The sequence below is a fragment of the Neolamprologus multifasciatus genome, chromosome 5, assembly GCF_963576455.1.
Source record: "Neolamprologus multifasciatus chromosome 5, fNeoMul1.2, whole genome shotgun sequence".
In the NCBI taxonomy this organism is placed as follows: domain Eukaryota; kingdom Metazoa; phylum Chordata; class Actinopteri; order Cichliformes; family Cichlidae; genus Neolamprologus; species Neolamprologus multifasciatus.
The window spans coordinates 36146054-36166974 of record NC_140443.1 but is presented as its reverse complement, the minus strand read 5'-3'; the positions used below and the strand labels follow the sequence as shown (position 1 = coordinate 36166974).

The 20921-nt window shown below is 40.9% G+C and overlaps 1 protein-coding gene and 1 long non-coding RNA gene across 3 annotated transcripts in view; one reads left to right on the top strand and one right to left on the bottom strand.

Annotated features, from left to right (window-relative positions):
* The window catches only part of plxnb1b (plexin b1b), a 109004-nt gene that overhangs the window by 27519 nt on the left and 60564 nt on the right, over nt 1-20921 (top strand). The gene's annotated exons all lie outside the window — the stretch shown is intronic.
* Nucleotides 17005-20698, bottom strand: LOC146519228 (uncharacterized). The gene is made up of 2 exons (XR_014874291.1): nt 17824-20698; nt 17005-17788 (listed from the first exon to the last, which is right to left on the bottom strand). It is a non-coding gene; the product is annotated as an uncharacterized LOC146519228 (long non-coding RNA).

The following is a 20921-nucleotide window of genomic DNA, read 5'->3' as shown; positions in this document are numbered from 1 at the left end:
TGAGTGTAAAAGCGAACCTCTCAGTTTACCGGTCGATCTACGTCCCTACCCTCACCTATGGCCACGAGCTGTGGGTAGTGACCGAAAGAACGAGATCGCGGATACAAGCGGCAGAAATGAGCTTCCTCCGAAGGGTGGCTGGCCTCTCCCTTAGAGATAGGGTGAGAAGTTCGGCCATCCGGGAGGGGCTCAGAGTAGAGCCGCTGCTGCTCCACATCGAAAGGAGCCAGCTGAGGTGGTTCGGGCATCTGACAAGGATGCCTCCTGGGCGCCTCCTGGGTGAGGTGTTCCAGGTATGTCCCACCGGGAGGAGGCCCCGGGGCAGACCCAGGACACGCTGGAGAGATTATATCTCTCGGCTGGCCTGGGAACGCCTTGGTGTTCCCCCGGATAAGCTGGAGGAGGTGGCTGGGGAGAGGGAGGTCTGGGCCTCTCTGCTTAGGCTGCTGCCCCCGCGACCCGGCCTCGGATAAAGCGGATGAAGATGGATGGATGGATATTATGTTATACTGCAATATATTTCTAACTATGGGGCTCATTTTCTTTCTTACAGGCTTTATGAAAGTTTGACCTTGAAAAAGAGTTCAGATGCTCAAAGTAGTGCGATATTTAGAATCCGCATATATCAATCCCCATGTGCTTATTGATACAAACAATGGCAGTAAAAAGCGTAGTTTTAATAAATATCTCTGTGTAGCATTATGATCACTTTGTCCTTAAAGGAGAGGTCAGAGGTCAAATGTGACATCATATTTTAAATCTTTATACAGTACTTTGTATTTGTTGACACAATTTTTGACCAATAATTTATTAAGTTGACGTTGAAGGTTAATGTGAGCTAAAGAAAGTGTTTCTTTGTGCAGTTATGGAGTTCATGGTAAATGTGTCACTGTGGACATGGTGGCGTTTGTTTGATATTTTCTTCTTTTCCCCCACGGCTGACTTTTAACAGCATCCAGAATGTTTATTGACAGTAATTAAACGACTTCACTTTTGAATATAAATTTCCAAACCATTTGTCTTTTCTCTAAATAACCAAATGGTTAAAATAATACATTTTTAATTGGTCATTACACAACATCAGAATCTTTTCCTGTGGAAAAAACCAAAACATTTAACGAGGTTTTGGATGTTATTGCGCTCTTTTCACTATAAATGTGAATCACATCATCCCTGCAGCAGGTTGTGTGGAAGCAGAGGTGTCATCTGCTCAAAGGGACGACGGGGTCTGCAGATTAGTGTGCATGTAAGCGTATCAGACATCTTAACTACGACTGGAGGGTGAGGCAGGGGGTCATGGGGGGAGTGATACAAACTAAATCTGCTTAAATGAGCTAAAACTTCATCCACAGATTAGCTGGAGTCATCTGAGCACCGCGCAGGCCTGCTGAGCCCATCATCAGGTAGTACTGCGAATTCTTTCCACAACAGCACTTGTTGTGTTCTTTGCTGGTTCACTGTGCCTTACAACAGGTATGCACTGTTTTGTCTTTGTGCGTTGTCTAGTAATGAGATCAGGGTTAGACAGAGGTGTGTGCTGCTGCAGATAAATCAGACAAGGCCGACTGTAGACTGATCTTAACTGTGCTGCCTGCAAACATAGTGTGCTACATAGAAGTGAAAGCAGTTGAGTGAGTAATGACATTAAACTTAGTAGATCTGAGCAATAGAACGATAACGATATGTATTGCGAAATAACTTTTTCTCGATAGAAAAGTTAAACTATTACGATAGGCCTCACCGCTCTTGTCCTCTTAAAAAAAAAAAAAGAAAAGAAAAAAAGAACAGCCAATCCAAATTAAGTAGCGCAGAGCCGAACCAATCACAGCCGCAGCGTCACGTCACGTGACTTGTTACGTACAGCACAAGTGCCAAGCTGCACATGTGTATTTGTTTGGGAAGCAGCCAGCCGCCATGCTGCTCGGGTAATGGAGGAAATGAGTGCGCCGACTAGAGAAAGATCAACGGAGAGCGTGACCGAAGGTTACCGAAGAGAAAACAGATGATGGTTCCAATGCCGGAGAGATTGTCGAACGGAAGAGCCACAGAAGTCCTGTAGTGTGAAGGTATTTCGGCTATTTCAAGTCAAACAGAGTAGCGCACTGTAAATTGTGCCGAAAGCAAGTCTGGAAATACAATAAAGCGGTGCATGCTCAGTCTCTGACTGGAAGCGCTAATTCGTCATTCGGCTTTTGTCAGACTAAAGTAACAGTTAAAACTGTTTGAAAAGCTCAGCTATACAACAAGGAGAGATCGAGAATTTCCTTTTAGTTCTCAGTTTATTTGATATTGACAAAAGTTAGTCAATTTTGTCTGTTCTTCTGTAAAACAAACTAAGATTTATTTTTAGAATTAATATTTTGTTTCTAAGTGGAATTGACAATTTAGTCTGTTTTGTTCTATTTTGAAACTTAAACGCTTTAGCTGCTGCCTTTTGTGTAGTTTACAATATTTGCCTTTATTTATCTGAAAAAGTCTCATGTTCCTTAAGTACATCTACCCTGTTGAACTTATTATGGGAAATAAATATTTAAATCAAAACAAGCTGCTGATTATTTCACATTTTACTTGTGAGCAACGGCACATTTAAATCTTACAAATAGTTATTTGGCTTATATCGTGATATATATCGTTATCGCCTGAAATGAAAAAAACATCGTGATATGAAAAAATCTTATATCGCTCAGCTCTAAAACTTAGTAATAACTTTGGTTCATTGTCCCAAAAGCTTTTTAATCATCCTTACCTTATTTGGATCTGCTGTTGGAAGGATATTAAAGCATGAACTGGTTTGTTGTGAAAAATTGGATTTTATTCATTGTAAAAAGTCTGCTTGAAGATATAAGCATGATCTTTAAGTCTCTGTCCTTCATCACACTGTCTTTTGAATAAGCAGTTTCTGTAGTGCAGATGAACAAAATACGAAGACAGATGTAAAAATGGCAAAACTGGTGATGACAGATAAACACGAGACGGTGCCAATTTTGAAGGATTACTAAGTGAGCCGTCGTCTACTTCAGGAGGTGAAAGCAAATGGCATTATTTCCCTACAGAGGTGATCACATGAGATGTAATATGGTTTATAATCAGTACCTTAGGTAGATCGTTCTTCTGTAGTGCTTCCATTATCGTGTGTGTGTGTGTGTGTGTGTGTGTGTGTGTGTGTGTGTGTCTCAAGGGTTTTGGTTGGCTCAGAAAATGTCTGCTTATCATAAATCCTGTCCCTGTGGTGCAGTAAATTGCAGGTGGAGGAAATGCGTGTTCTAATAACAAAGGTGCTGATTTTGTAAAGCTCCTGTCAGATACGCAGCTCCATGTCTCCATGAGCGCCCAATTCACCTCCATAAAAACCCCGTGAACAGTGGTACCAACTTGAACTTGGACCCATGCTTAGAAGGATGCAGCCAAATGTAAATGTTGTTATGATGATAATAGTTTTGTATACATTACATGTTAAGTATTTTGTTCAGGCGAGAAACGTGGACGGTCACAAGCAATTTTATGAACAATTAAACATGTGATTTTTTTTATTTTTTTTTATTTTTTTAATTGGTCATTGTGACATTCAGGAAGCTGTTAAATCTGCTCTTTAACAGTAGTTTCACTGTGGGAACTGTTTTCACTCACATGTGGGGCTCATGTCTGATTCTGTTTTTGTGTTACCATACACAGTATAAAAGATGGACTGAGCTGGGGCCATACTATACTGTTCACGGTAACACCGGTATAATGTTGGGCAATGATAAGAAAATGAAATATCGCGACAGAATATGGGTAAAACACACATTCGCTGGGCCTTTGTTTTCATACGCACATGGCGGAAAACGCATGATGGCGACGGAGAACGAGAAGAAAGTGGATCATTGAATGAAACAGATGAATTGGTTTGTAAAAACGCTGCTTGTGGAACTGGGTTGGTTTTTGTCTGGCGCTCAAAAATCTGTCAAAAAATGTTTCGGTACGACTTCGCTGAGCTACGAAGCTGCACCACTTGATTGATTGTCGGCTACCGTAGTCAGGAGCCTCGCGGAGTGATACGTACTGTGCTTCAACATAATGTTACCGCGTGTGTGTGTGTGTGTGTGTGTGTGTGTGTTTGTGTGGCACCTGTTACGAGACATGCGTATGAAGTGGATTTTAAACTCAAGTCATGCAGTAGAACACGGCAATAGAGCAGCTGTGAGAGAATCCAGCATTAATGAATCAATACAGACGTGGAGGAAGCAAGAAGAATGAGATGAGTAAAGTTTGACTTATCTGTTTTTTTACTGCAGTTTCATGTTGCAAAGCACCTCTTTAACTTTTGTGGATATTATACATGTTTATGCTCAGGATATGTCAGCCCATTTCCACTGGAAATGCCTTTTGGTTAATCTGTCAGCGAGGAATTTGCACTGTTAAATATATATCGTGATAAATATTTTTGGTCATATTGCCCTGCTCTAGACTGAGCCACCGGTTTTTGACATTTATGAGCTTTACAACTGATATAAAGCACAGCTGAGTTGAACTGTACCCTCAGACAAGATGACTTTCCTGGATCGAGCCATTTGGAGCACAACAATATAATGAAATGATCCCAGTTAGTTGTCCTCTCCTCTCGTCTTTTGTGTGTGTCTCTCGTCTCTTTTAAACTATAATTAAACTGTATTTTTGTCTCCGAGCTGCATGAGATACGCCTGAACTTCCATCAATGACAGAGGAAGAGTAGGGTCCGTCCCTCATTTCACTGATTGTGTCCTCTTCGTCTTCTTCTTTTTTTAATTTAAAGTCACCTACATTAATCTTGAGGCTTCCCAGACAAACAGAGCGACGCACAGAATCCCAATCACTGATGACCACTGTGACTTTCACTCACTCTGACATTTCAGTCAGATGAAGATTTTCTCAATGCCTTTCTTTCAGTGCCGTCCTCCTCCTGCTCTTTGAAGATGATATTAAACCCAGACTGCAACGAGTGCTTTTACCAGCTGCTGTAAAGCTTTTCACGTTGGCCTCCTGTGCTGTCAGATAAAGATGTGAGCGACTCTGCCACAGTGTGCCTGGTTTTGAGAGGTATCTGCTTAAAAAGAATGATTCAGAATAAGAGCTTTAATACATTGTTGATAATCTTCAACAGTACAGAGCTTCTATTTTAATCTTTAATTTCCACACTCCAAATAGGTGAATGCAAATTCACTCAAATCCCTGTGAAAAAAATCCAATAAAAACATTTGAGCATGAAATGTGACTCCACGTCTCCGGTGTAGTCCTAATGTGGTCATCTGGGCCATAGCCTCCATCGCTCGCTGCTTTTTGCTAATCAAATGTATTAAAATGTTCAAGTTGCTGGTCTGCTTGTTTTCCTTTGGGTTAGTCTTGATTATTTGCATTGCTTTGATATCGGCTTATCGGATTTTCCAGTTTGTTAAAGATTTTATTTTCCAGTTTAAATGTGTCTCCCTTCACTTGTTATGAAAGTTTATCTGGATAAACTTTCTTGCTTACGCCATTTTTTTGCTTCCACGTTGGTGTGAGCACAGTGAGAGCCCAACAATGACAGGAAGTGTTTTTTTTAACACTTTCTCTTTATTGATTTTCATCTTATTTTACATACAGCACTAAAGAGGGCAAAACCAACACATTCACATATGTTCACATATTCCAAAATAGCACGATCTGATATCCTCGTGTTGGTGTTGTTCCCAGATCATCATTGCAAGTGACCAATCACAATGTTGTGATGTCATACTTTTGCGACTTCGGGAAAAACCGGCATAAAACAAAAAACTGTACTTAAGCTGCGAGAAACCGCTTTTGTCCGCCGATCAACGGACCCTAACCCTGACCCTAACCCTTTAATAAACGCTAAGCAGAATTGATATTGTCCTTGCAACATTGGAATTTCATAAATGCACGAATGGGTTGGTGCACAAAAGAATAACGTCACAATAATGTGATTGGTCACTCGCAATGTTGAACCTGGAACAACATTTTCATGATGATCTGGGAACAACACCAACACGACGATATCAGATCATCCTCCAAAATACACAACGCCTTGTTTTACTTACACGTATTACATATTACACAGGTGCTTGTTCCATTCAAACAAATTCGTAGCGTCCGTCTGCATCACAGAGGTATCAGTTTCTAGTCTCTTGACGTATAACAATCCCATCGTTCCCAAAGTCTCTCTCCTTTCTCCTTCTGTAGCCGCAGTGAGAGGGTAATCAGTTCCATATGATGAATTGTGTTAATAATGTCGATGACCAGCTTCCGTGTGGGGGGGGGCTTGTCTGTAACCAACGCTTAGTAATTGCCTTTTTGCATGCAGCCATAATTATTTTCAGTAAGTATGAGTCATTGTTATTTATATCCTCAGGGATATTCCCAAGGTACACGGTACTAAAGGAGAAGTCCAGTGTTACTTCCAGCACATCCATCACCATTTGTTTAATCTCCTCCCAAAAGGTCTTCAGTTTAGGGCGTGACCAGAAGACATGGAAGCAACCCGCAGCGACCTCCCCGCACTCCCTCCAGCATGAAGCGCCTGAACCACTTATTTTGGATTTCTGCTTTGGTGTGATGAAGAATCTAATTAAATTCTTCCATCCAAAATCTCGCCATGTTAAAGAATTTGTAGTAGATAACACATTCTTCCACATCTGCAACCGATCTTGAAAGGAAGTGTTTTAAGCCTAGTTTTTGGTAACTCCACATTATTAATGTTGATCACTAAAACTATATCTTTCCATGTGCTGATCAACTGTCATAACACTGCTTGAAAAAAATGTATTTAAATGTTTTTACGTCTGATCTGGTTGTGCAGACACCTACAGAAAGGTGGCCGATCATGCACAGAGCCAACAAGCAGATAAATGGAAATGACTCTTTATTTCCTCTCTGCCTCAACAATTTCTGTCCTCCAGCTTGTCCTATACTATATACATGTCTTATTTAAAGCTATACTCCACAATAGAGCTGCCACGATTACGTCGACTATCAAAATCGTCGACGACTGATTTAATAGTCGAGGCGTCGTTTGAAGCTTTGTAAGATCACAAAAGACGCAGGAATAAGTAGTAGGATTTAAGAGTGTAATAACGGACTGAAACAGAAGATGGCAGCACTGCATGTACAAGGATGCCAGCTGCCGTTAAACCCCGAAGAAGAAGAAACTGTGTCCCAGAATTCATAGCGCAGCCCAGCTCAGTTTCCAACAATGGCGGCAGCTAGTTAGTTTTAATGTTACTCTTATTATTCTTTCTGGGTCACAAAATAAACGTTTAGCATATTTTCAGGCGAGAATGTAGCTGTGTAAACCTCAAATATCTGCTCAGTTTATCAAGACACCACATATTTTCAAAAGCGCTCCAACGTTTTCGGAGACGTCGGTTAGCCACTAGCTCGATAGCTAGCCGGGGGCTAGGCTAACTAGAGCCGTGAGAACACCGGACTCCCGGCAAATCGTTTTCCAACCCACCGCCGTCTTTCACTACTCAGGTGAAACATGATATATAAGTCACTTAGATAACTTAAAAATGTTATTGTTTGGCTTTTTTCAGTATTTTATTTGTTCCTGAGTAAATCGGCTGAGTTTATTAAACTCCACCGAAACAATCTGCACATTTCATTAAAATTTAATAAACTATCATCTTGTCTTTATTTTTAGTTAGCACAGACCTTAAACACTTAAAGCTGTAAGCTAATGATAGTTATATAAGAGCAGATGCTGCTGGTGCAATAAGCTGTGCGTTTTACGTCCAATTGATGATGATCTGATTAGTCGACTAATCGCAAAAATAATCGTTTGTGGCAGCCCTACTCCACAATAAAATACAATTCTGTTTTTCTCTTTGAACTATGAACTAAAGATGACTGAACTCACTGTGTGTTGTGATTAAAAACGTGTCAGTGGTGCTGCCAAAAGTGCTGTTTCTTTCATAGAAGTAAAAATAAAATAAAAAATCAGTATTTCATGGGTTAAAACTGGTCAGCACTGGCACAGTACTGATAAAATAGACTGTTCAGGACTTAACTACATGGGAAAATGTGACTCGCATTAAAAAATACCTTTAACAACATTAGTCTGAGGTTTCTTACCTCTCTCAGCCCCTGAACTTGATTCTGTGAAATCACACTCGTATTCAAATGCACATTCCCTGGCAATTATTCTTATTATTTTTTCGTTACCTACCTAGTATTTCTCTTTTTTGGTGTGATATTTGGGTGTTTTTGTTGCTGCTGTAGTCCCAGACTGCATTCTTTCCCTTCAGACCTTAATATGTTTGGTAGTGGTTGCAGATAGCATAGCACTTTCCCGGGTGGATCTTCTACTTTCTTGCACTTGCATTGCTTTGGCTTCAGGCGTTACCTCAGCTGGAGCCAGAAACTTGAAATGATGTGGTTTGGGACCACTGTGCAGCTCCACCACACATGGTGTCCACTTCAGGGCAAAAGATCTCTGCCTCAGTAGAGCCTTCTGTGGCCGTGGTTCCTTCCAGTTTTGTGTGGCTCTCCTTGTTTTGTCAGTGAGGTGCTCCTACCTCACACATCCACTCCCTGCCTTTCTCCTGGTTAGTATGCAGAACAGAGTGACATATTGTCTCATTGGGACACTGATTGTGTAAGACTTGTAATATCAAACATTTGTTAATAAATCAATGTCCCAGCTGGGAGAATAGTGGGTCAATTAAACAAGGGCGTGTCCTTCCTCACTCAGCGGGTGGGGGTGGTTACTGAGTCTCCGTAATGATTTTGTCTAATGAAAGTGGATATTCTTCTTCAGACTCACAGGAGAACCGGGCACTCGATTAAACTGTGTAACCGCATGGCTCGAAGGCCGTCACTTTCAGGGCTTTTCTTCTGGTTTCAGAGGCCTAATTGTAGTGGCAGAGCTCGGATAACGGGCTCGACCACAGAGGACTCGCTGCTGCAAAGAAGAAATAATTAAGACATTTGGGAATTGGAGCAGCACTGTAGTTTGACTGTGTGTGCTTACATGCTGATTAGATGTTTCTGTGTGTGCTTCAGCGTGTGTAATTACTGGCCTCTAGTTAAGTGCCCGCCTGTGCATCTGTTACCTGAATCCTTCAAAGCCTACGTATCCAAAGAAGTGGAGACCTGCAGTCTGTCAAAACAAATACTCTTTAAATCTCAATCTTCTCTTTTAGGAGCTGAGCGAGCACATCCACATATCCATGAGGTGTAGGAGAAGAACTCACCATATCTGAGCTGTTATCTGTCTCCACTGTAGCTCTGAGGAAATGGCTTTCATGTAAACAAACTAATGGAAATGAAGAAGTTTAAATCTTTATATTTACCATATAATTTCTAATTACATGTGTAGTGCCATACTAATGTCACTGTCTGTGCCTCGTCGGTCTTGGTGATGCATCGAGCTGCTGCTATGAGTCTGGCTCTATCTGGACCAGCAGCTGGGAGGACAGAGTAATGACTAGTATTTAGACTGCTGTCAGGCCACTGTGCTGCTAACTATGCGTGTCAATTTGACTCACATATCCACAGTACACACAAAGCTAAGATGAAGTATAGGGGAGATTTAAACAGATAATCCAAATATTTTCTGCCCTGTGAGGGTTTCAGACAAAGAAGAAATAAACACTGTTTTTCTCTGTGGTGTGCGACCACATGAACACAATGAAGTGCTGCTATGCACCTATGCATTTCCTTTCTTCAGTCTTGCAGCTTTGAAATTCCTAATTCACTGTTCACTCTGTACCCAGTTGGTTCCTGGTCAGCCAAACCTCTGCAGTGTGCTTTCCATCTGCTCAGGTTACACTTGTACAATGCACCTTCCTTAGGAATCAAATAGGCATCCTTGTTGATTACCTGAACCACAACTGTCTCCTTTTAATACAGATGAGTAGTAGCTCCACTCTCAGCTCCTCGTCCTATCTCTAACGGTGAGTGCAGCACATGGCCACAGCTGAATACAGGAATGTAGAACGCCTTCACTCGCAGTCCTTTCCTCACCACAGACTGGTTCGATAAACCCACATCGTCTCACAAGTAGAGGTGACGAGTATTCCTCAGCCAGGGTGAAAACTGTGTTGCTACACGGAGCCTGAGAACTGGGGTCAGAAATCTGACTAAAGTCAGAAATCTTTAAAAGGGGATTTAACACTCTAGGTTGCCGATCCAGGAGCACTTTCCCTGATGTGATGTTGCATATGGATGTCAACCAGCACCTTAACCTCAGGGCAATCATGAACCCGTACCAGTGCTACACCAACAGCCCCGAGACTATGGGTCTGGGGGCTCAGGTATGAACAGGATGACCTTACTAGACTAGACAGACTATAGGTGAGATCAAGGAGATGCAGATATCCTTGAAGCCAGATAACACACACAAATTATTTAAAGGGATGCCTTGAAGACACAAAGACCTGGATGGCCTCTAACTTTCTGCATCTTAATTCAGATAAAACTGAGGTCATTGTACTCGGCGCTGAAAATCTTAGAAATATGGTATCTAAGCAGATTCTTCCTCTTGATGGCATTACCTTGGCCTCCAGTAACACTGTGAGGAACCTTGGAGTCATTTTTGACCAGGATATGTCCTTCAACGCACATATTAAACAAATATGTAAGACTGCGTTCTTCCATTTGCGCAACATCTCTAAAGTTAGAAATATCCTGTCTCAGAGTGACGCTGAAAAACTAGTTCATGCATTTATTACGTCCAGGCTGGACGACTGTAATTCATTATTATCAGGATGTCCAAAAAACTCACTGAAAAGCCTTCAGTTAATCCAAAATGCTGCAGCAAGAGTACTGACAGGGACTAGAAGGAGAGAGCAGATTTCTCCTGTTTTGGCTTCCCTTCATTGGCTTCCTGTTAAATCCAGAACTGAATTCAAAATCCTGCTCCTCACATACAAGGTCTTAAATAATCAGGCCCCATCTTATCTTAATGACCTTGTAGTACCATATCACCCTATTAGAGCACTTCGCTCTCGCTCTGCAGGCCTACTTGTTGTTCCTAGAGTATTTAAAAGTAGAATGGGAGGGAGAGCCTTCAGTTTTCAGGCCCCTCTTCTGTGGAACCAGCTTCCAGTTTGGATTCAGGAGACAGACACTATCTCTACTTTTAAGATTAGGCTTAAAACTTTCCTTTTTGCTAAAGCATATAGTTAGGGCTGGACCAGGTGACCCTGAATCCTCCCTTAGTTATGCTGCAATAGACGTAGGCTGCCGGGGGATTCCCATGATGCATTGAGTATTTCTTCTTCAGTCACCTTTCTTACTCCCTATGTGTTAACAGACCTCTCTGTATTGAATCATATCTGTTATTAACCTCTGTCTCTCTTCCACAGCATGTCTTTATCCTGTCTTCCTTCTCTCACCCCAACCAATCACAGCAGATGGCCCCGCCCCTCCCTGAGCCTGGTTCTGCTGGAGGTTTCTTCCTGTTAAAAGGGAGTTTTTCCTTCCCACTGTCACCAAAGTGCTGCTCATAGGGGGTCATATGATTGTTGGGTTTTTCTCTGTATGTATTATTGTAGGGTCTACTTTACAATATAAAGCACCTTGAGGCGACTGTGATTTGGCGCTGTAGAAATAAAACTGAATTAAAACAATTCTGATAATAAACAGCTGATAATTCTCTCTAGGTTACACCTTAAGTGACCTGACATGGTTACTAGGGGTAAAGGGGTAAGGTCTTTACGTGACCTCTCATGTAAAGACCTTATTTGATATGAAGGTAAACAACATGCACTGTTTTAAACTTTAACACAGGGGTGCCCAATCCCAGTCATCGAGAGCTACTGTCCTCCAGCTTTTAGATCCTCATTCCCACACACCTGAATCAAATGAATGTCTTGTTATCAGGCCTTTGCCAAATGTGATGGCATGCTGAAGAGGTAATCAAACCATCTGATTCAGCTGTGTTGGAGTAGGGATGCATCTAAAAGCTGCAGGATAGAAGCTCTCGACGACTGGGATTGGGCTTTAACAGTAACAGTAACTTGTCAGGGGCCAGTAAAATATCTGTGAATAATAAAACAGAAAAATATATTTTGCCTGGTATGTTAAATCCACGCTTTCCCACCATGTAACCACATCTGTATTTCTCAGCCACTGTTTGCTCCTCCTGTCATATTGAGTGAAACTACCAAGTACTCCAGCAAATCCTGGTTGAGTCATTTGTTTATATTTGGGTTGTGCATCACCAGCTGCCAGTATCTGTGTGTTTGTCTGTGTGCCAGTGTGTTTGTTGCCTGAAGTGGTGTTTTGAGGGAATCTTCCTGCACATTTTACAAAGTACTGTGCTTTTGTTGGAGCTTGTTGAAGTAGCTCAGTTTATATTAGATACTAAATTATCACTGGAGGCTGACACACACGAACATTTCTGGGCTTGTCATTCTTGTTAGGGCCATTTGATGTGTGTGTGTGTTGTAGTTTCAGTTAGTGTTTTTATATCTTCATAAAACACTAAGCATATTCATGCTTAAATTTGTGGTGCACTACGCAGCTTATTGCTCATTAAATAACTGCTGTACTGTTAGTGGGCCACTTTTTTGCTAACTGCAGGCAGCGGGAGGCTCATGGGGGCTAGGAGGGTGTCCATTGTGTTTTTAATGTAGCTGTCCTCCCCCTTTTATTACAAAAGAAGGGGTGAGAGATGGTCACACAGTGTGAACAAGCCCCACACTACCCCCTCCTGTACTTTCCCAGCCTCCCTTTTCCTGCCACAGGGGGAGGAGTACAAGGACAGAAAATGGGACCACTGATCCGTTTTGATTGCGCCACAACGGTTGGAGTGAGTCATAAATCAAACCCCTGACCTGTCCCAGCTCCTCTCGTCCTCCCACATAGATGCAACAGCAGCATCTTCTTGTGTTTTCACCCTGGCTTGGTTGGGACTGGTTGTACTGGGAATTGACTGCGTCTGTCATTACGTAAAGATGGATGGGGGTGAGGTGGGGTGTGACCCTCCTCCCCCTTCAGGATTAGTTGTTTCAGATGAAAATATTATGGGTTATTCTATGGGTTTCAGCTTGACTGTGAGACGTTATGATGCACACATACCAGCAGCTGTGTAACTGATGCTGTGTAATCTCGTTGATCCTTGTAGTAGCAGTGCGTCGGCCTCAGAGCTGTTTGCATTTATGCTAACGGGTCAACTTGGTCCTTAAAGACGAGCCGACTGCCTGTCACCTCAGTGTTTTAGTTTATTTTTGCTCACTTGTCCTGACTTAAGATCTTGAGACAGAACAAGTTGCATTTGGCAAGATGAGGATAAGACTTTGACATGCTGATAATTTAGTTTTCTACATGTTACCTACCAAGCACAGCAGCTGAGGAAGTAATTCTTCGTGCTAATGCCTGTCATCATTCTAAAACAGCGAGTGTAGCTACAATGAGGAGCGAAAATATGCTAATAATATGCATTTAGCTTCCTCTACTGTCTAATTTTTTATTTTTACTTCTAAATATTAGGTACAGGATCTTGGCATGTCTGATTAAAGCAGTAGGAAGTGTTAACACAACACATCCTCATATCAGCTCTCGAACAAAAAATGGTTCAATTTTGAGGTAAAATGCATCATTTTCCAATCTTGATGTGTTTAAACTGATCTGTAAACACAGGAAAAGACTTAGAGATGTGGGATCCAGACACCATGAAATATCCTGTAGAGGTAACCACATCGATGCTGTAGACAGTGACAAGCTGTGTCCAAAACTACTAAAGGGGTTGAATCTTGTTTTTAAATACACTTAACTTTTAGCTCTGTAGACCACTGCTGATTTAAATCTTATTTAATTGTTTTTTTTTTTTCTTTTGCAAAAGCTTCAGGTGGCTAACACTGCGTGCACAAATGCATGTTGTTTTGCGTGTCACTTTCTTGCACGGCCCATCGAGAATGACAGTCGCTGTTAGAAGAATGAAACCACACCCAAGCATGTTGATGTTAAGCAGACGTGATTCACTCTTAGTTTAGTAAGCATACTAAGTTATGAGAGGAAAATAGTATCTGTACCGCATGTCTGGTGACACTTTTTACACTTTTCTCTTTAAAAATCATGCAGGTATGGCATTTCTCACTGTTGTTGCTGATGCAAAGAAAGCAAAGTTCCTGCTTGCATTTCGAGCTCAGGTCATTCAGACTTTGTTTCACTGTGAACGGAGCTTTCAGAGCAGGGCTGTAATCTCTTGCCTTCATGTATAATCAGGTGTGTTTTTGTGGAGATTGAGGGGCGGCTGAGCCTTGTGCTGTCTGGAGCACGATGATGAATGAGACGGTTAAGAGTGGAGATGTGACAGCAGTGTGGTTTTCTCAGCCCTACACACACACACACACACACACACACACACACACACACTCCTTTGAGGAAGATTTAGATCCAGTACATTAATTTCCTGACACCTGGTTACTCTCTGGAATCCCCACGACTGGGTGTGGTTGAGATTTTCTTTCAAAGCAGATTCTGCTGTGATATTTGAGTTTTATTCCCAATGCTAAAACAATGCTTCACAATTTCATATCGCTACGTCCAAGTTTTCCCACATTTTAAATGGAAAAAAGTAACAACTAAGATCCTTCTGTTGTTAAATAAATAACAGCTTTGTATAAATAACCGTCTACAGTATGAAATTGTGACTTAAATCACTAAACAGGAGAGACTGCAGTTGAATACCAGGCAGCAGTGTACTGCTTACCTTTAGAGAGAGGGGCGCTAACTGGCTTGTTTCAGATAAAGGCCAAATATCAGATAAATACGGCATTTTAATGAACTTTGAATCATGCAAAGCTGCTCTTTTATTCTATTCTGGAAGTCTAAGAATGCAAATTATAAGATGGGAATGAGTAGAATAAGTCTGATATTACATATGTTATATATGTAATATCAGACTTATTCTACTCATTTCTGGGTCCTGGTGTCCATGTTTTTGTTCTCTCACACAGTATCTTAACAGTTTTAACTTTTAAAATCATTTGAAACTGAGTGTTAAAGGCTCACATGGACTATTTGTACATTTATTGACTTCATAAACTGAAACTTTGGCCATGTTTAAACTCAGCATCTGCCACTGGAAATATATGAGACAAGATATGTCATGGCACTTAATGCGTTCAAAGATGTTTCCACAGTTGAACGGAAACATTCTAGTTCCTCCCAGACTTCAAGCTTCCAACACCACACTCTGTTTTGATATAAGTCCTGGAGGAAGACTATCCAGGTCATCAGCTGTGCTAAAATGAAGATGAAGGCACCTCTGCTCATTTCAAATGAATGGCTTTCAGTTCCTTAGACCTCTTATTTGATGAACGCACAGTGAACAGTCCATTTTCAGCTCATTACAGAGCTGGAAACACCCACTGACATGATTTAACATCTACCGAGAGAACTGTACGGACAACCAGAAACTAAACAATATTCCCATGGAATGAGCAGCACTCCACGCCACCACTGTGGCTACCAGAGGAAAAGGTCAGCCTCTTTTCACACATAAATAACTTTACAAGACCTTTTAAAATTTTACCAGCCCTATTGTCTGGCGAGCCAGAAATAATTTAAATCCCCGTTCCTTGTGGCTCCCCTTTAAAATGCATGCTATGGAGTGCAGATTGCTAGTGTGCGTTCCCTGTAGGAGGTAAGACTGATGCTAGGAGGGGAATGTTCCCTGTGTAAGCATTTAACTTAACACAGACCTGCTTCAGAGATCCAGCACTATTTATGGTTAGGGAATGAAGACAGAGTGTAGGCTGGGAAGGAACCTGATGCAGTTGTTCCTACAACATTGCACACTTCAGTGATGCTTTGGGGTGGTGATGGCTGCAGAGAGATCAAAACCCAGCTTGCTACAGAGATGCTGATTTCTGCTTGAAGTCCAGTTAACCACAGTCATGTCTGTGGTTAATGTTTTTAATTTGTTTTCTCTTTCGAGTAGATTTATGTTCATTATGACGTGTGTGTGCATAGCAATTAAGTTTGCCCTTCTGTGGATGTAATATCCAGACAGATTTTTGATGTGTAGAAACTGAAATATGTTGCAGTCCTACAGCCTAATAAGCACACCGTCCTTCAGCAGCTTATTATAAACCTCAGGCATATAAAATAGGACAGAGTGAGAGACAGTGATGCTCTGTCTCTGCTTCATGTATGCACGTCTACATTTTCAGTTTTTTAAAACTGAACTTCTCTTTCCACGATGTGCCTCAGTGCACAGGCTCTGCTTGACCAACAAGACTCCAGCCAGCAGCACGTTCACCAGGGGTGGCCCAAACAGTGAAGGCAAGATCTCCTTCAGGGGTGGTCCTCTGTGGCAGAGCAGGTTTCTGGTTTAGGATTACTCATGGTTTCAAACATCGCCCTTGCTCTTTGGCTGCAGTTATTATTGTGTTACATTAGCTTATGTGACACATTTTGGCCTACATTCTCACACTGCTGCACAGCTAAACTGCCCTTCGAGGCATTTTCTGCAGAGATGAACTTGCACAGATACTTAAAAATGCTTCCACAAAGACTCATTAACTCACTCTGTCTCTCTCTCTCGCTCATTCTCTCTCTGTGTATATGTATAAACACTCTACCCTCCCCCCATAACATATCCAGAAAACTGGCTACATTTGCATGGTAAGCAGCTCATAAAAGTCCCGTGCCTGCTTGAGCTGCATAACATGCTGCCTGAAGCACTAAACCTGGACTAAAACATCGGCTGATGCTCAATGCTAAGAGGAATCTCAGGCATTTATCAGAGCCCATCACAGGAGGCTGTCTGAGGAAACAAGATGGTCTTAACCCTTGTGCTGTCCATGGGTCATTTTTGTCCTCTAAAGAAATCTTTTGCTATCAAAAATGTGTTTTTTATTCATTAAATGGTCTGAAAATAACAGAAGTTATTCATTACTATACTATGCGTGATTGGAATAAGTTTTAAGTAATTTGATTTATTTATGGGGTTTTTATTGGATTTTATAACACCTGCTGTCCTCAGGGGTCAAAAATGACCCCAAAGTACAAAGTGTTGCAAAGAGCCGTATTTTCACAACATACTGCTTTCAAACATCTTTGATCTTGGATCACTGATGTGTGGGGTCAAGCAAAGGTCATAACAACCACAACAACAACAACAACAGGCAGCACAATGAGGAGGCAGGTGCTCTATATTCAATGAAAGTTTATTTACACAGCACCGAATCACAACAACAGTCGCATCAAAGTGCTTCGTATTGTACGGAGCCCCGCAGGGGACATGGGAGAAAAAAAAATTAAGACGGACTTTTGCGAGATCTCGCAAAAGTTTTGCAAGATCTCGCAAAACAAACTCGGGATCTCGCAAAAGTTTTGCGAGATCTCGCAAAACAAACTCGGGATCTCGCAAAACAAACTCGGGATCTCGCAAAACTTTTGCGACATCTCGCAAAACAAACTCGGGATCTCGCAAAACTTTTGCGACATCTCGCAAAACAAACTCGGGATCTCGCAAAACTTTTGCGACATCTCGCAAAACAAACTCGGGATCTCGCAAAAGTTTTTTTTTTTTCCCTCCTTTTTTTTCCCTCCTTTTTTTTTCCCTCCTTTTTTTTTTTTTTTTTTTTTTAAACTTTATTTAACAAACAATGAGTATACAACATACGAACAGATGAAGTATACAAAACAACAAAACATGAACACAAATAGCCAGGGGTAAAAGAAAAAGGTAACAATTATAAGAATACATCTCGCAAACGTTTTAGCCGCATTCTTCGGACGCTGGCTCGAAGCCGACTGGGCGGTCGAGGCACGATGTGCCGGGAAAGCGGTGTTCCTCCCGGCTGTAGTAGGTCTCGACCTCCCATTAGCTCGAAGCTAACGGGAGGTCTCGACCTCCCGTTAGCTTCGAGCTAATGGGAAGAATGCGGCTAAAACTTTTGCGAGATCTCGCAAAAGTTTTGCGAGATCCCGAATTTGTTTTGCGAGATCTCGCAAAAGTTTTGCGAGATCCTGAGTTTGTTTTGCGAGATCCCGAGTTTGTTTTGCGAGATCCCGAGTTTGTTTTGCGAGATCTCGCAAAAGTCCGTCTTAATTTTTTTTTTCTTCCATTTTTTTACCATGTTGTGCAAAGCAACGACCAGCAGGACAAAGCACATATTGTCCTCTAGTATAATGAGGAGGAAGAATCAATGTTCAGGAAGATCCAGGGTTAGAAGATAATGAAAATATAGCTAATATTTAGAGCACATGTTACCCTTTCTCTGAAAAAGCACATCACCCACCTGCAGAAGTGGAAGAAGGCTATGAAGTGAAGAAAAGTGATGAAGAATCTGAACTATGTTCAAGGAGGTTCTCAGGCCTCCAGGACATGGTAGTCTGAGGAGCTTGGAAAGAAAGTGACTGGGCTTCTTGAAGTTTCTTGAATTTTCAGAATGTGAAACTGAAATAGAAGATGTGTCAGAGGACTACACATCTTTCATTTCAATTATGATGAAGACAAAGAATCAAGCAGGAAAGAGGAGTCAGCTGAGACAGAGGAGTATTTGCAGTAATGTGAGGAAACATTGATCTGGTCTTCTATCCTTCCCAGTGTCAGACGATGCATGAGTCTCTCATGTGCCTCAGAGAAAGACGATCTACCACAGTCCAAGCACATGTGCCAGGTCCCATACTCCTTCAGTTGCTTTTCTACTCGAGTACTGAAAGCATTACACACAGTGTATTCTGCTTGTATTCTGCCTTTGAACGTTTACATGCCAATGGATGCATCAGAGACCAAGTTGGGGTTCAGTAACTTGCCCAAGGACACCTTGGTAAGAACTCCAGACTAGATCACACAGAGATTGAACCAACAACCATCCAATCAGCAGATGAGCTGCTCTGCAGCCAACTCAATGACAAAAAAGGAGGGACAACGAGAGAGGAAGAAAAATGGATCGAATGCAGCTGTAGGCGTATGTGGGTGTGTTGATTCTTACTGCCGTGCATCCAGTAGAGTCGCTACGGCCAGTTTATGACATCCTGAGTCTGGTAGAGTAGTTTTAAAGGTGACACAAGATTAATCATAGAAGCACAAAAAGGATATCATTTCTTGATAAAGACACAATAGATGATCATCGTTCATGACACAAACGTGCTCAAACGTGCTTGTGTCAAATATGGACACATCTTTGTCCTCATGAAAGTTTGCCTTCACTCAGACCCATGCCCTGGTGTTCCCACCATGCCAAAATATAGAAAACTGTCAGGTAACGAGTTGGAATAAAGTTGAATAAAACCTTGAAACACAGAGATGGATGATATTTTATACTTCTTGCTTTATAAACAGTCAAAGCAAACGGGGTCATTTTTGAGCCCAGAGGACAACAGATGTGATTATTTGCTGCCAGTAAAAAAACTTGAAGTAGTTTAAAAACAGCTTTCTAAATTAACTTTGACATAAACCCGTCTGTGATCATCTGTTAAAGCAACCGACTCTGGTTGTGAAACGATAATCACGATAACTGATGATTTAATTTATTTTTTACCCGAAAACAAAGAAAAAATTCCTTTTTATGAGGTTTTTATCAGACTTAAATTTGAAATGGAATAAAAAAAATGTTTAAAAATGTTTGAATTAAGTTTTAATTAAAAGTGGGGGAAAAATCGACTTCATATTAATTAAGTATCAATCAAACCAGATGGGGACATTTTTGACCCCTGAGGACCACAGGTGTGATTATGTGCTGCCATATAAAATTTATAAATGCTTCAAAAAAAACTTTCTCACTAAAGTTCAACATACAGCACTCTGTAGTTAGTCAGATAGTCAAAATTATCTAAACAATTAAATATTTTATTTTCTCAATTTGTTTTTGCTCAAAAACACAGTGTATTTTTTATAAACAAGGTCTGGTGGCCCTAAAATGTAAAATGTTGGGTAAATTGTCTGTTAATGTGTTGGTCTTAAGTAAAACTAAGATGTAACACTGAATTGATTGACAATTTATACTTTATACTTGAAAAAACAGTCAAATGAAGTGGGGACATTTTTGACCCCTGAGGACCACAGGTGTGATTATGTGCTGCCATTTAAAATTTATAAATGCTTGAAAAAAAACTTTCTCACTAAAGTTCAACATACAGCATTTTTTAGTTAGACAAATAGTCAAAATTAGCTAAACAATTAAATATTTTATTTTCTTGTTTTATTTCCACTTAAAAACACAGTGTACTTTATGTAAACAAGGTGTGGTGGCCCTAAAATGTAAAATGTTGGGTAAATTATGTGTTAGTGTGTTGGTCTTAAGTAAAACTAAGGTGTAACACTGAATTGATTGACAATTTATACTTTATACTTGAAAAAACAGTCAAATGAAGTGGGGACATTTTTGACCCCTGAGCACCCCAGGTGTGATTATGTGCTGCCATTTAAAAAATTTAAATGGTTCAAAAAAAAATTCTCACTGAAGTTCAACATATAGCACTCTGTAGTTAGTCAGATAGTCAAAATTATCTAAACAATTAAATATTTAATTTTCTTGTTTTATTTTCGCTTAAAAACAGGGTGTATTTTTTGTAAACAAGGTCTGGTGGCCCTAAAATGTAAAATGTTGGGTAAATTTTGTGTTAATGTGTTGGTCTTAAGTAAAACTAAGATGTAACACTGAATTGATTGACAATTTATACTTTATACTTTAAAAAACACTCAAATGAAGTGGGGACATTTTTGACCCCTGATCACCCCAGGTGTATGAAAATCGGGAGGACATTATGAGGGTTAAGACCATTTTCATCGCCTTGTTTTCAGTGTCGTCAACAGGATTATGCAAGAACATCAATGTTCGATTTCTTGAAACATGGAAACTTTTTTTCCCGAGGTGGATCATGAGGTTGGCCTTGGCGATTGAGTGCCTTTCTTCTGTCTGTCAACAGTTATGAAACTGGTGGAAGTTGTGGCTCCTGGGCTAATAAATAACACTAATAAATGTCACTCTCTTTAACATTATTAA